At 45.1% G+C, this 13243-nt stretch overlaps 1 protein-coding gene across 3 annotated transcripts in view; it reads left to right on the forward strand.

Moving 5' to 3' along the window:
- Nucleotides 1–901: 901 nt before the first annotated feature.
- The window catches only part of SEC24C (SEC24 homolog C, COPII coat complex component), a 65980-nt gene continuing 53638 nt past the window's right edge, over nucleotides 902–13243 (forward strand). For all 3 annotated transcript variants that reach the window (XM_074999734.1, XM_074999735.1, XM_074999736.1), the window contains exon 1: nucleotides 902–1008. The gene's annotated coding sequence lies outside the window, so the exon portion shown is untranslated. The remainder of the gene's footprint in view (nucleotides 1009–13243) is intronic.

The following is a 13243-nucleotide window of genomic DNA, read 5'->3' on the forward strand; positions in this document are numbered from 1 at the left end:
CTTTGAGGAGAAATCCCCCTGTGCCTTATTTGGCATGCCAAATAAAGATTCTTCTTCCACTCTCGGTGTGTTATTGGGCCAGCGTTGCATACCGGGCACGAACTGCCACTGTGCCACCTTGAGAAGGAGGCAACAGAACAATTATTTACTTGTTCTCATAATGTCAAAACTAGGGGACACCAAATGAAGTTAATGGGCAACAAGTTTAAAACCAATCAAAGGAAGTTCCTCTTCACGCAGCGCACAGTCAACCTGCGGAACTCCTCGCCAGAGGAGGCTGTGAGGGCTGGGACTGAAAGAGAGTTCAGAGAAGAGCCAGATGAATTCATGGCGGTTAGGTCCATTAACGGCTGTTAGCCCGGGCGAGGGATGGTGTCCCTGGCTGCTGCCTGTCAGAGGCGGGCGATGGCTGGCAGGAGAGAGGTCGCTTGAGGTTCCCTGTTGGGTCCACGCGCTCTGGGACAGCCGCGTTGGCCACTGTCAGCAAAGAGGATACTGGGCTGGCACGACCGTTGGTCTGACCCGGCGTGGACGTTTTTACGTGCCTAGTCTGCGGCCCCCCCACTGGCTGGCGGCCTCCACCCCCAGCGGCTGATCCCTAGGGCGAGCGGACCCCACTGTCCGGCTGCCTGGTGACCCCGCTTTGTGGCCCAATGAATGAGCAGCTTGTAGCGCCAGCGGGTCCATCCACGGGGATCGCTGATTCGACGCCGTTTCCCCGTGACGTCATGAACATGGGCGTCCGGCGGGAGAGACCAGGCGGGCGTGTGACGTCAACGTCAGGGAGGGGTACCCGGCAGCCGCGGCGCCACGGCGTCTGCGCAACATCCGGGTCCTCGGAGGTTGGGCCTCGCGGCCGCCGGGGGTTGGCCGCGAGTGAGGACGTGGCAGCGAACAGGCGGGGGAAGGGCACTTCCGGTGGGAGCGGCAGGCCGGGAACCGGAAGCGGGCCAGGCGGTGGAGTGCAGCCGGTGCGGCAACGCCGGGAGGGCCGAGTCGGAGCAGCCGGTGAGTGGGGCAGACTCCGGCCTGGGGTCTTTCCTCTGGGGGGCGATCAGGCGGCTCCGGTGATGAGGCCCGGCCCCGCGTGCCGAGGGGCCGCCACCGGTCGCCCTCCGGGACGCTGTCCGCCGCGCTGACGACGGACTGGCTGCGCGCGACCGCCTGCCGAAGGCCCGTAATCCCGGGGCCGGCCCTGGGGAAGGTGTCTGAGAGCCGCCCGCCCGGTCCGGGCCTGGCAGCGCCTTTGCTCGCGGGTAGCTGCAGGCCCGAGTTGGGTGAGCCGGGAGGGGAGGGGAGGGATGAGGCCGGCGTGTGGGACCCAGAGACGCTCGCTCTAGCGCGGCGCTCGGGGGCTGGCTGCCCTGTGCTGCCTGGGTGCGTTTTCACCTCTCTGGAGCTGGTTTCTGGGTTAGGATACAGGTTGGTCTCTTGGGGTGTGAGAACACTTGGGTACGAGTTTTTGAATATTGTCACGGAAAAAAAAATCTGACAAGTGTTTCCTGCTGTGGATAACTTTAGAAATCTTGTTTCCGGTAAGGAAGATTTGCAAAACTGTATCTCACTCTTGTTAACACCAGCCCATAGTTCATCTTCATCATCGTGATCAGCAGCAACCACAGGCTCAGCGCCCATTGGTGTCCGATGCCTCCCTCACTATTTTCTTCCATGTTTCGCTGTCCACTGTGGAGTGGCCTAGTTTCTGTAGACTAGCTCTGCACCAAACTACTATATCACTGACCTGTTCCCTGTGGGGTCTGCCTCTCCTATTCGAACCGTCTATTGTATGAAATACCAGGGTCTTCACTTTTCCTTCATTGTTCATTCTGAAGATCTGACCAACCCTCCTCCGTCTAGGCTTGGGGCTGGTGTGGAGTCCCTAGAGTTCATGGTGGAGTTTAGTCCATCTTGTCTAGTGATAATCCCGAAACAGGAGATGGGTTTCTTGCTGCAACTGCTGTTCTAAGCATTACTTCAGCCAAATTTGCTCAGATCATGACTAATTAACATAGTGCCTGAAACACTGGTGGCTCGTCTGCAGCTGAACTTGTCACAAGACAAGAGGTATTTTTTCTTGGAAAGGAGATTCTGCTTAGATATGCTGTGTGTTTTGTTGTTCTACTCTAGGAAAGACACTATTGGTTACTTATGGGGACCCTAACAAGTGATGTTCTGGGTTGTCTTCACTGATAAAAGATTGGATCATGTGGTCTCTGCAAGCTCAGGATTTGATTGTTTTCCTTATGGGGAATCAGTAAGTTTTGGATGGAGGGTTGAGAGAGACCTTGTACTGGCTAGGAACTTTGAATCACTTCTTTGACAAGGAACTTTGCTTCCACCATACATCTTGGTGGCATAAAGGAAAATTGTATTTTTTCTTACCACCTGTTCTGGAAGTGCAAATGTGCACATTCCTCTGTGTATGTCTGGTTTTGCTTTGGGATGGAGAATTAATTCATGAAGGAAGAAGCTGAATTGTTCATTGATATTTGTTTACAGTGCATTGTATCTACAAGGACCCATTTGTTATGGTCAAACTGGTACTGACTTGGAGGAGTGCTTGCCATTAGTGTGCTGAAGCTAACATGGACTGCAGATTGCTTTTCACCATGGGTGTGTTGTCTCTGGGCAATAGTGATCAGAAGTATCAGACTGGTATCCGTGCTAGTCTGTATTGCAAAAACAACAAGAAGTCCTGTGGCACCTTGTAGGCCAATTGATTCTTTGGAGCATAAGCTTTTGTGGGCAAAGACCCATTTCGTCAGATGCATGGAGTGGATTCCAGCTGGAATCTCTACTACATGCATCTGACAAAATGGGTCTTTGCCCACAAAAGCTTATGCTCCAAAAATCTGTTGGTTTATAAGGTGCCACAGGACTTCTCGTTGTTTTAGTCATCAGAAGATGTCTGATGGATTATTTTATTTCTTTCGTGACCTTTGTGACACTAGCATTTCTTTGACTGTTATTTCTTAATCGAAGGACAGTTTTCTTCCTGTAGTGTTGTTGTTGTTGGAAGGAAAGTCACTAATCCTAGAGTTAATTGAAGGTGACTGAAAAAGAGTGGATTACAAAGAATGACCAAAGTTGTTGTCAACCTCAAAACCTTTACAAAAGAGACAAGGGAAGATGTGAATGTCTAGCTCCTTTAGGAGTGAGTTCATTGTATTGAGAATTTATTTTTAAGGCTGATATCTTTATTGCTGAGTAAGACTCAGTATAGTAACCATCCCTGTTCTGAAGAACTCACTGTCCAAAAGTGACAGACAGATGGAAAAGATATATTGCACAGGGAAAATTATTAATTTGGAATGTCTTCCATTTTGCAAAAAGTGATTTTATGATAGTACTCAAAATGTGGTTGTGTTGTACCAAATGTAAGAAGGAATAGTTTGCCCTTGGGGAAGAATACTGCGTGAAGGATAAGCAAAGAGATGCAGCATATAAAGAAAATAAAACACTTAGAGGTATGGCTAGTACAATTTTAGTAAGTTGTATATCTTGGTTTTACATTTCCACATCACTAATTTACCCTCAGCATTGTTGTTTGTTCGGGTGGGAGGCATAGATCAGTGATTTGAGCATTGGCCTGTTAAACAGGTTGTGAGTTCAGTCCCTGAGGGGGGGTCATGTAGAGTTCTGGGGCAAATAGAAAAAAATAAAATTAAAAAAAAATCTGTCAGGGTGGTAATAGGTCCTACTGTGAGGGCAGGGGGCTGGATTGCATGACCTCTGAAGTGCCCTTCCAGCTCTATGAGAGAGGTTTCTTCCTGACCCTAATCTCATGTACAAATCTTAAATAGCTACAGCTTGTTATCAAATGTACTAAAGTGTTCAAAGTTCAGGGAAGCAAGTCCAGATAATTTCCTATACCCATGAAGTAGTTACATAGTTGTAACTTGTTACAGTTAGTTACAAGTGGCTGTAGAACCTTCCTGATTAAATAGTTGGGGTTCCATCTGTGCCCTGTGTAAATAGACCAAACTACTAGTCTTTTAGTTCCCTCTCCTTTATCTTGGACAATCACAGAGCCATCCTCTTCCTTCTTCTGTTGCATTAAACAAAAATATAATTCTCAATATCTAAAATATTTGTAAATATCAGAGGGGTAGTCAGGGGTCTGAGGCTCCCTCTTTGAACCCTCCTCTGGAACCCTCCACTCATGCATCTGACGAAGCAGGTCTTTGCTCACGAAAGCTTATGCTCCAAAATATCCGTTAGTCTATAAGGTGCCACAGGACTTCTTGTTGTTTTTTAAATTGTTGTGTAATTTAAAGCTAGGTTTAGGCTGGGAAGTTTATCTGAATTTTCCAACTATTTTATCACATTACTGTAAGTGTAGGTCATCTTGGGTTTTGCCAAGTTGATGGATAAGTTGACCAAGCCAAGGTTGGAGATGACTTTCTTTGTCAGGTGGTGATCTCTGCTTTAGAAGAGCATGAGCATGCCTTTTTGTGCCCTAGGAAAGAGCTTTCAGCTAACAGCTACAATACTTGCTAGGGCTTGTGGAAAACTGCATAAAATTAGTAAAACTCTGCTCCGGTACCTGTTTCATCAGGATGTTCTCATAAATCTGATGCACCAAGTCCCCACGTGGGTAGAGTACCATCTATATCTTTCTGTCTTCTGCACTGTAAAATCGCAGCTTGTAAAGTGCCTCTAAAGGAACAGTAACATGTTCCGTTAATTTTAGGTCAGACTCTTTGGGTGGAGAAAGCACCGCCTGTGATTTCAGCAGTTTGAATAAGCTGCCCGATAAGAAAAGGAGGTGCTCCAACAAATATGCAGCTGCTTCTTTGGATGGATCTGGGCTGATCAGATCTGTCTGACTAGACATATAAAAGAGCTGACTTGCTCCCAAGGCTCTAGGGAAGGGGAGTGTTGACTGACTTGGAACCTCCCTGTGTGGCAAGCCTCGAATTTCAGCATCTGTCGGAACTCTTCTTTCAAAATGCTTTCTTTTTTGCAGATGAGCTTCGGGCATCATGCAGTCTTCTGTTCAGAGCCAAACTTGTGCTGTTAAATATGTGAGTTTCACTTTGTGTGTGTGTGTGGTTAAGGTTGGTGCCATGGACTTGTCTGCCTGAGGAGAACCAATTCTTTCACGCTGCCACCCCTCTATTTCAGGTGGTGTTGAGTTCAGATGTGTGAATTTTTAGATCCTCTGGTGCCATGTTAGACTCTAAATCTTACCCAGGTAGAGGATGTTCTGGTTATGGTCTACCCTGCGAGATTTGGGTCCTATTGTCCTACACCTGCTTTAAATGATAAGACACACAGTGTTTCCTCCAAAGTAATTGAAGCCTCTTGATCTTTTCCTGGATCAGAAGTGTTATGATGTTCAGTCAGATAGTGTTCAAGTCACTAATAGAGAGACCTAGAAACTTAAGAACAGCAATACTGGGTCAGACAAAAGCACCATCTAGCCCAGTATCTTGTCTTTTGTCAGTGTTCAGTGCCAGGTGCCCTGGAGGGAAAGAACAGAACAGGAGATCATCCAATGATCCACCCCCTGTCACCTGTTCCCAGCCCTAACAAACAAAAGCTAGGTGCACCCTCCCTACTCATCCTGGCTAATAGACCTGTCCTCCGTGAATACCTAGTTCTTTTTTTTTTGAACCCTGTTATAGTCCTGGCTGTCACAGCATTTCCAGATGGAGTTCTACAGGTTGGCTGTGCATTGTGGCAATAGATATTTCTTTTAATTTGTTTTAAACTTCTTGTCTGTTAATTTCATTTGGTGAACTTAGTTCTTGTGTTTTAGGAAGGACTAGATAATTTTTATGTATTTTCTCCATACCATTTGATTTTTATAGACTTTTGTCATGTCTCCCATTAGTCATCTCTTTTCCAAGTTGTAATCTTATGAGTCTTTCATCTAGTGGCAGCCATTCCATATATCTAACAATTTTTGTTGTCCTTTTCTGAACTGGAATTATCTGGAATAATTCCAAGATATCTTTTTTAAAATGAAACAAACACATCTGCACAGATTATTCAAGATACAGGCATACCATGGATTTATATAGAGGCAAAGTAATTTATTAGCTATCCCTTTCTAAATGATTCCCAACATTGTTTGCTTTTTTTTGACTGCAACTGCACATTGATTCTCTGTTTTCAGAGAAGCCCCCCCAAGGGCTCTAAGATCTCTCTCTCTCTAGGAAGTGCCCCTTGTAATTATCCCTTGAAAAAGCTCTCAGCTGCTCCATTTCCTCTTCTACTTGACACCAAGATTTTCCACAATGTAGCTCTGCAGGCAACAGACTGAAGCTCTGGCGATTATGCTAATGGCTTTGACCAGGAAGTCCCATATTTATTTGACAACTTGAAACTGAAGGAGTAAGTTCTCTCAGAAGATGTTCGTTAACTGGTCAGAGATGTCTGAAATCCTTTTGCCGTTGCTGATTCAGTTTCTGTGAAGCTTGATTCTATGTATTGGGTCCAACGTGGTGTCTAAATTTGGTTTTCCTGGCTTTATTTTAGCCCATGCCTATATGAGATTTTGTTGCACTGATAAATCTAATGCTTGATTGCCAACCCAGCCCTGAAAACAAGGGGTCAGGTTTGATGTGCTTGACCAGAAGGCACAATCCTCTGTAATCCCGATTCCTATGCAGTCTGAGATGCTTACCCTTTTGGAGGACGCTAAGGGCTGGTCTACACTAGGACATAAAGTAGAATTTAAGGTTCTGTGGTCAATCTTATAAACTCACCATCTATACCCTCAGTGGTCAGTAAGCCAATTCTAAGTGTCTGTAACTCCAACTCCTGTATTGCTGGCTTTCCAACAAAGTTACTGGAAAAATTGAATTTGCAATGTTGAGCTAGAGCAGTGTAGATTAACCAGGGTTAAAATCAGTTTTATTAGCCCTGGAAATTGTCCCACAACGCCCTTCAAAGTGTCCTTTCAAGTCGTTGCTCCAGGTGAACAGGAAGTAGGAAATGGAACCCCAGAATTTTGAATTCATTTATCATCAGTGTGTTGATTGCAGGTAGCTACTTTACAGAGCTCCAGCAAGGAGCCATCAGGAGAGTCACGGACTCATTTAGTCCTGCAAGCTAGCCTCCACCCCAGCACAGCACGTGGCAGCTAGGCTGTGGGGGTCATGCTGTATGAGGGGCTGAGAAACTTCTTTTCCGTGGGTCACATTTGTAGGGGGCAGTCCCCCTCCTTTACAGGAGCCATTCAGTCAGGGGTCTATCCCCTGAGCATCCACACCATGTGGCTAGCCCCCCTCCCCAGCAAACACACGCACCTACTGTGCATTGCGGTCCATGCTTCCAGACAACAGCATGTCCTGGCTTACACACAGTGAAGGCTTCAAAGGCAGGAAAAACTTGGGGGCTGGGTGTCATGGAGGGAAGTCTCCCCCAGCAGCAAAGATTTTTGGGGGCTGGCCCCCCCTTATACCGTGGTGCTGCATCATGCTAATAGGAGCCTCAGAAGGGACCCAGGTTCCTGAGGTTTTGGCGGGCTGGCCCACCAAATAATTGTGGTTTGGTCTGGCCCCCCCCACCACTTCCCAAAGCATGTGGCTCAGGGAGCTGCACAGCCTCTACAGTGTCCTACTTGCTCCAGTTTCACAAGGGGAAAATAGCTCACTGACCTAGTGCCCTGCCCCAAGAAATGTGTTCTTCACCGGGGAGAACTGAGGTACCTGTTAGCATAGCACAGTCCTTTGCAAGTCCACCTGGGTGCTGACCTGAATTCAAAGTGGCTGTTCAACACACTGGTGTTCTTTCCGCAGGGGACCAGTGAGGTGCCTGTTAGCATGGCACAGAACAAGGAAAGGCACGATTGCTATTCGCAGGCAAAAGATTCCTTGAGGGGAGAATGCAGGTGTACAGCCATATTGAAGGCAGACATTTTACAGGTGTTCTTTCATCAGAGGGGACCACTGAGGTTCCTGCCAGCATCGCACAGACAGCTGGAGACCAGACACCCTAATACGTGGGTTTGACAGCTCCCTGGCTTGCTGCACTGTGAATGGAGCTTCTGGGCTCTCTTTCTTCCCTCTCGCACACAGTGAATAACTTTACTACGCACCTAAGTCCTTTGGCATTCCATCGCTACGTTGCAGCATGTAATCCGGGTGCCTGTTGACATGATTTTCAATGGGGGAAGGGAGACTAATCACTAGAAAGTGAGGCATTCTGTCTTTCCTTCTCATCTTCTGAGTGGTGCTAACATCTGGACACCAAAGATGTCTTGGATTCCCCACTTTTCCTAATTACCTTCTGCAAATTGGCTGTTTGGCTTCAAAGGGAAGGTGAGTGGGTGTTGTCGGGGCACATTTGGTTAAAAGTTCCCTGATGCAGATGACTCAAAAATATCTCATTGGGGAAAGAGGCTTCTGAAAAATGGCCATTTGTTTTGAAGGCAGTGAAGTGTGGGAAGATGAGATCATGCTCCCACAACCACTTGTAGGGAATTTTTTGCTGTAACGCAGCACCAAAGAACCCCAGAATGCAACGGGGCTTAGGGGAGTGTAGAATACATTCCCACAATGCACTGCTGCAACAGTCAAATTTTGGTGATTAACAGGGATGCACTAAGTTGACTTTGTGAGCAGGTGCAGACGCTCAACTTCAACTTTATAAAATCCAGTGTCATAAATTCAACTTTGTTAATTTTGACTTTATATCATAATGTAGACATACCCAAAGATATTTCACAGTGGTCTTTTCAGCACCAACTCCTGCAGCATGTCTGAGAATGACCTCTGAATCAGTCTCTGAGGATCCAGATCCTCAGTCTTCCTTTCAGGGAACACTGTTGTCCCCATTTTTCAGAGATGGGAAGCCATTTCTTTGGACTGCTGGGTCTTGAAGTTTGAGTGGGGATACTCAACTTTAGGACAATACCAAAATACCATCTCTGCTTCCCTTTCCCTTTTCGGGGTTCCCTCTCACAAACTGCTGGGAGTAGAGGAGTTCTCCTTGTTGAAAGTGGGACCTATAGAAGTGGTGGCAGAATCTTACCAAAGGAAGGACTTTTATTCCTGTGTCCCTTCTCTGTCCTTTCTAGAGAGGTAGTGAAGAAATGGTAGTTCCAAGTCAGTTTTCAGTTCTGAAAGGGAACTGATTAATTTTGTCTGTTCTGGACCAACACACAAACCATTTTTAATAACCAGTGGGTGAAAAACATTACATGCAGTTTACTATGTAGTTATGTGCATGTACATTACATGCGATTTACTAAGTAGGTTTTTAGACAAGAATGTTTTTCTCTGTACATATATTAACGGATTTGTTATTAGCTGTGAGAAAGGGATTTGCCCACCATGTCACTTTACATTTCTCCTTTATCGTGTGTTACACAGTTACATGATTATATATGGAGCACACTGGTTGTCTTCTGCACCTGCCTCCTATAGTCTGTGCTGCCTCAGTGCTATAGAAACTAGAAGTCTGGTACAAGAGATACTCATATGTTCAAATTTATTATAGCAAACCTGCTTAAATGGGACATTTAGGCTGCGGTCACACAGCCAAGTTATTTTGAGATGACGCCTGTTATTTTGGAATAACTTGGATGCCGTCTACACTATGTAACCCTATTTCAAAATAAACTCAATAAACCTTCTGTTAAGGCAGGAAATAGCACTTATTTCCTAATAGCCCTTATTTCAAAATAGCATCTGTGTTTAGACAATGTATTTTGAAATAGCTAAGTGGTATTTTGAAATACATTGTATGTAGCAGCTTTATTTCAAAATAGCTATTTTGGAATAGGGCTGCTGTGTAGACATAGCCTTATTGGGCTGTCTTACAAGAAACTGAAGTAACCTAATGATTGTCACGAATGAGCACTGTTGAGATGTGACTGTGTTAGCACTTCTGCATTAATGCTCCATAATGGTACTCTAGGAAGTGCAGGAGTGGGGTATAAAAAGCTGTGTCCTGCCAAGGTTAGTCCTGGGCAGGCTGTTGCTGCAATATTTATCTGCACTTCCACAGATATCAGGTAATTGCAGTGCTTGTTGGCCGCAGACCACTGTTTGCAAGAAGTGGCATAGACCAGGATACCGGTGCCTACCACTCCCGTTGTGCCACAAACAATGATCAGTGGCTAACAAGAGCTGTGATCACCCAATACCTGCAGAGGCACAGTTTAATATAGAGGTGGGGACCTGCCATGGACTAACCCTAGTGAACTGGATTCAGCCTGTGGGATGGTGTTTACCCATCCTGGCATAGCAAGTAGTAAAGTGATGTCTAACCATGTTTAAGTGTGAAATTCTAAGACCCAGTCTCTTTGATACATAACTTGCCAGTGCACATATACAAAAAACAAGTGCAGTTTTTTCCCCAGAAACCTTGTAGGCTACCTTCAAACATGAGGAATAATAATAATAATAATAATAATAATAATAATAAAAAAAGGCACGTGCTAATTTTACATCTTTGTGGATTTAATATAATATTACAATGAGAGCTGTGTTTCTTGACTGGAAGGTAAAAGACAATAGTACCATTATTTATACTTTACATACAAAACAATTATTTTCCTACCTCTATGCCAACTTCTTATTTAAATTGCTACCTAGTATTTTAAATATACCAAGTTTAATATAGGAATATTCATCCCTTTAAGTATCACAGTAGTGGACTTCCAGGAGCCACAAATACATACAACCTAGTGCAGCATTGAAACATGGAGCTGAACACATCTCATAGAGCTGGAAGGGACCTTGGAAGGTCATGGAGTCTGGCCCCCTGCATGTACAGCAGAACCAGTTGCAATCCTGGACAGTTTTTTTTGAAATCTAACCTACCCTAGACCCTTGAAAGGCCCCCTCAAGGATTGAAGCCACAACTCTGGGTTTACAAGGCCAATGCTCTAACCACTGGCCTATTCCTGCCCCCGCCCCCACATGATCAGGCTAACTGTACTATGGATATGGCTTGACTGCAGATGTAACGTCCAGTTCTCCTTTGGATGTGGTCTGTATGGATCTTAGAGAATTTATATCTGTACAGATGGGCTGCTCAACCTACATCTACTTCTCAGGTAACATTTTTACAGATAGCATCTAATATCTCACCAGTCTCTTAGCTTCCTGGTTGAGCTTAGGCACCCTGGATTTAACAGTTCGGCAAGCTGGGATAGCTGTCACAGGCCTTGTCTTCACTAGGATAATTGGTGTTTAAATACATTCGTGAACACATGTCAAAATCCTAAGGTAATCAAAGCAGTTACTGTTATATATGTATTAGCTGGTTGAGGTGATCCTTATGTTCCTTTTTTAGGGTTCACCCCAAGCAGCTAATAGCCGTGTCTACACTAGCCCCAAACTTCGAAATGGCCACGCAAATGGGCATTTGGAAGTTTACTCATGAAGCGCTGAAATGCACATTCAGCGCTTCATTAGCGTGCGGGCGGCAGCGGCACTTCAAAATTGACGCGCCTTGCCGCCGCGCGGCTCGTCCCAACGGGGCTCCTTTTCGAAAGGACCCTGCCTACTTCGAAGTCCCCTTATTCCGTAGGACTTATATCCTTATATCCCTTGGAATAAGGGGACTTCGAAGTAGGCAGGGTCCTTTCGAAAAGGAGCCCCGTTGGGGCGAGCCGCGCGGCGGCAAGGCGCGTCAATTTTGAAGTGCCGCTGCCGCCCGCACGCTAATGAAGCGCTGAATGTGCATTTCAGCGCTTCATGAGTAAACTTCCAAATGCCCATTTGCGTGGCCATTTCGAAGTTTGGGGCTAGTGTAGACGTAGCCAATATGTGTTAAAGGCTGCATTTGTCTCACGTTTTCGGGTTTTTAACATGTTATCTAAAACACATTTAACATATCTCTTTTCCTAGTGTAGCCGTGGCCACAGATGATATGCCTCACAAAGACAGAGTCTGGGGTGACAAGCTAAAGCTCTTTGGTATACTCATAGCTGCACTTTTCACAGTTCGTATGTAACTTGTCTTTGGATTTCCTAACTTTCAGGCACTTGTATTTCTTCTATTTTACAACAGCATATTACTAAGTCATTGCATCATTAATTGTGAGGCTTGAAACAAAGTTTTATAGTAACTCTGGTCTATATAATATGGTAATACAACCCGTATATTAGTGTAAAATAACAATGGGGATCCTTTGCTCTCCGTTGCCTGTGAACCAATCAGGAAGTGGTTGGTCTACTTTCTCTCTCTGGAGTAAGCTGTCACCAGTGTGACCATCTCCAGTCTGTGTATTGTCTGTTACCATAGTGTTGAAGTGCTGCCTACTTTGTCTTTTTATTCAGTTAGTTGATTTTTTTTTAAATGCATATGAAAGCAGGGAATGAGAAGTCACTTCATTCTACAAGATTCCTAACCATCAAAGTGCCTCGTTCCGATTCCTGTCATTACCTGGCTTTCCTGATCTGGCACCTCTCCTAGCTTGTGATTCCTTCTACTTCAATTTGAAATCTCCCATGATCATTTGTCAATTTCTTATTGTGGTAAGGAGATAAGTAGGATTTAAATTACTAAACAATTTTTTTTAAAATGTCATCTTGACCCTGTTCTGAATTCTGAATACTTTGAACTTTGATATAATTAGCGTGCATCCACTTGTATCAAGGAAGCAAGATGTGAGTGACCAAACACAGGGCTGTGTGTGTGGGTTGGGTAGAGCTCTTGAATACTGGGGTTCCTTTTCTGCTCCTGATCAGTTAATTTGGGGCATGATGCCTTTATTTCTTTCATTTCTGTATCTGAAATGGTGGCAGGTGGAGAGGGGAGACATTTTTCTTGCAGTTAGTGTGAGGGTTGTTAATTCTACAGTGCTAAGTATCGTTTGAGGCATTTTACAGCAGGTAGTGAGTTACATTGAAATCAAGAGAAGAAAGTGGGGATGGCTAGGCCTCACTTCCAGAAAACCTCATCCAGCATAGTCCACGAAGCTCTCATATGGAAGGAGAATGAAAAAAGGGAAGACCTCTGACAGCACGGAGAAGGTCTACTGAGATTGAAGGACAGCAACTGGGGTATTCCTGGAGTCAGCTGGAATTTTTGTCCCGAGACAGAGGGAAGAGGAGAAGAATTTTGTACATGACCTCTGCTGAAGAAGTGGGTCTGTCCCATGATAGCGCATCACCTAATAAATCATTTTACGCTTTAAAGTACTACATGACTGTTGTTCTCCCCCCACCTTCAGAGTACAAGACTGTAGTAGTAGTAGTAGTAGTAGTAGTGAGCTTATGGTGATTCTAAGTGGTGTTACAAACGCTTTTATCCATTGTAAAGCATTTTCTTTATCT

Source organism: Carettochelys insculpta, chromosome 7 (genome assembly GCF_033958435.1).
Source record: "Carettochelys insculpta isolate YL-2023 chromosome 7, ASM3395843v1, whole genome shotgun sequence".
Classification (NCBI taxonomy): domain Eukaryota; kingdom Metazoa; phylum Chordata; order Testudines; family Carettochelyidae; genus Carettochelys; species Carettochelys insculpta.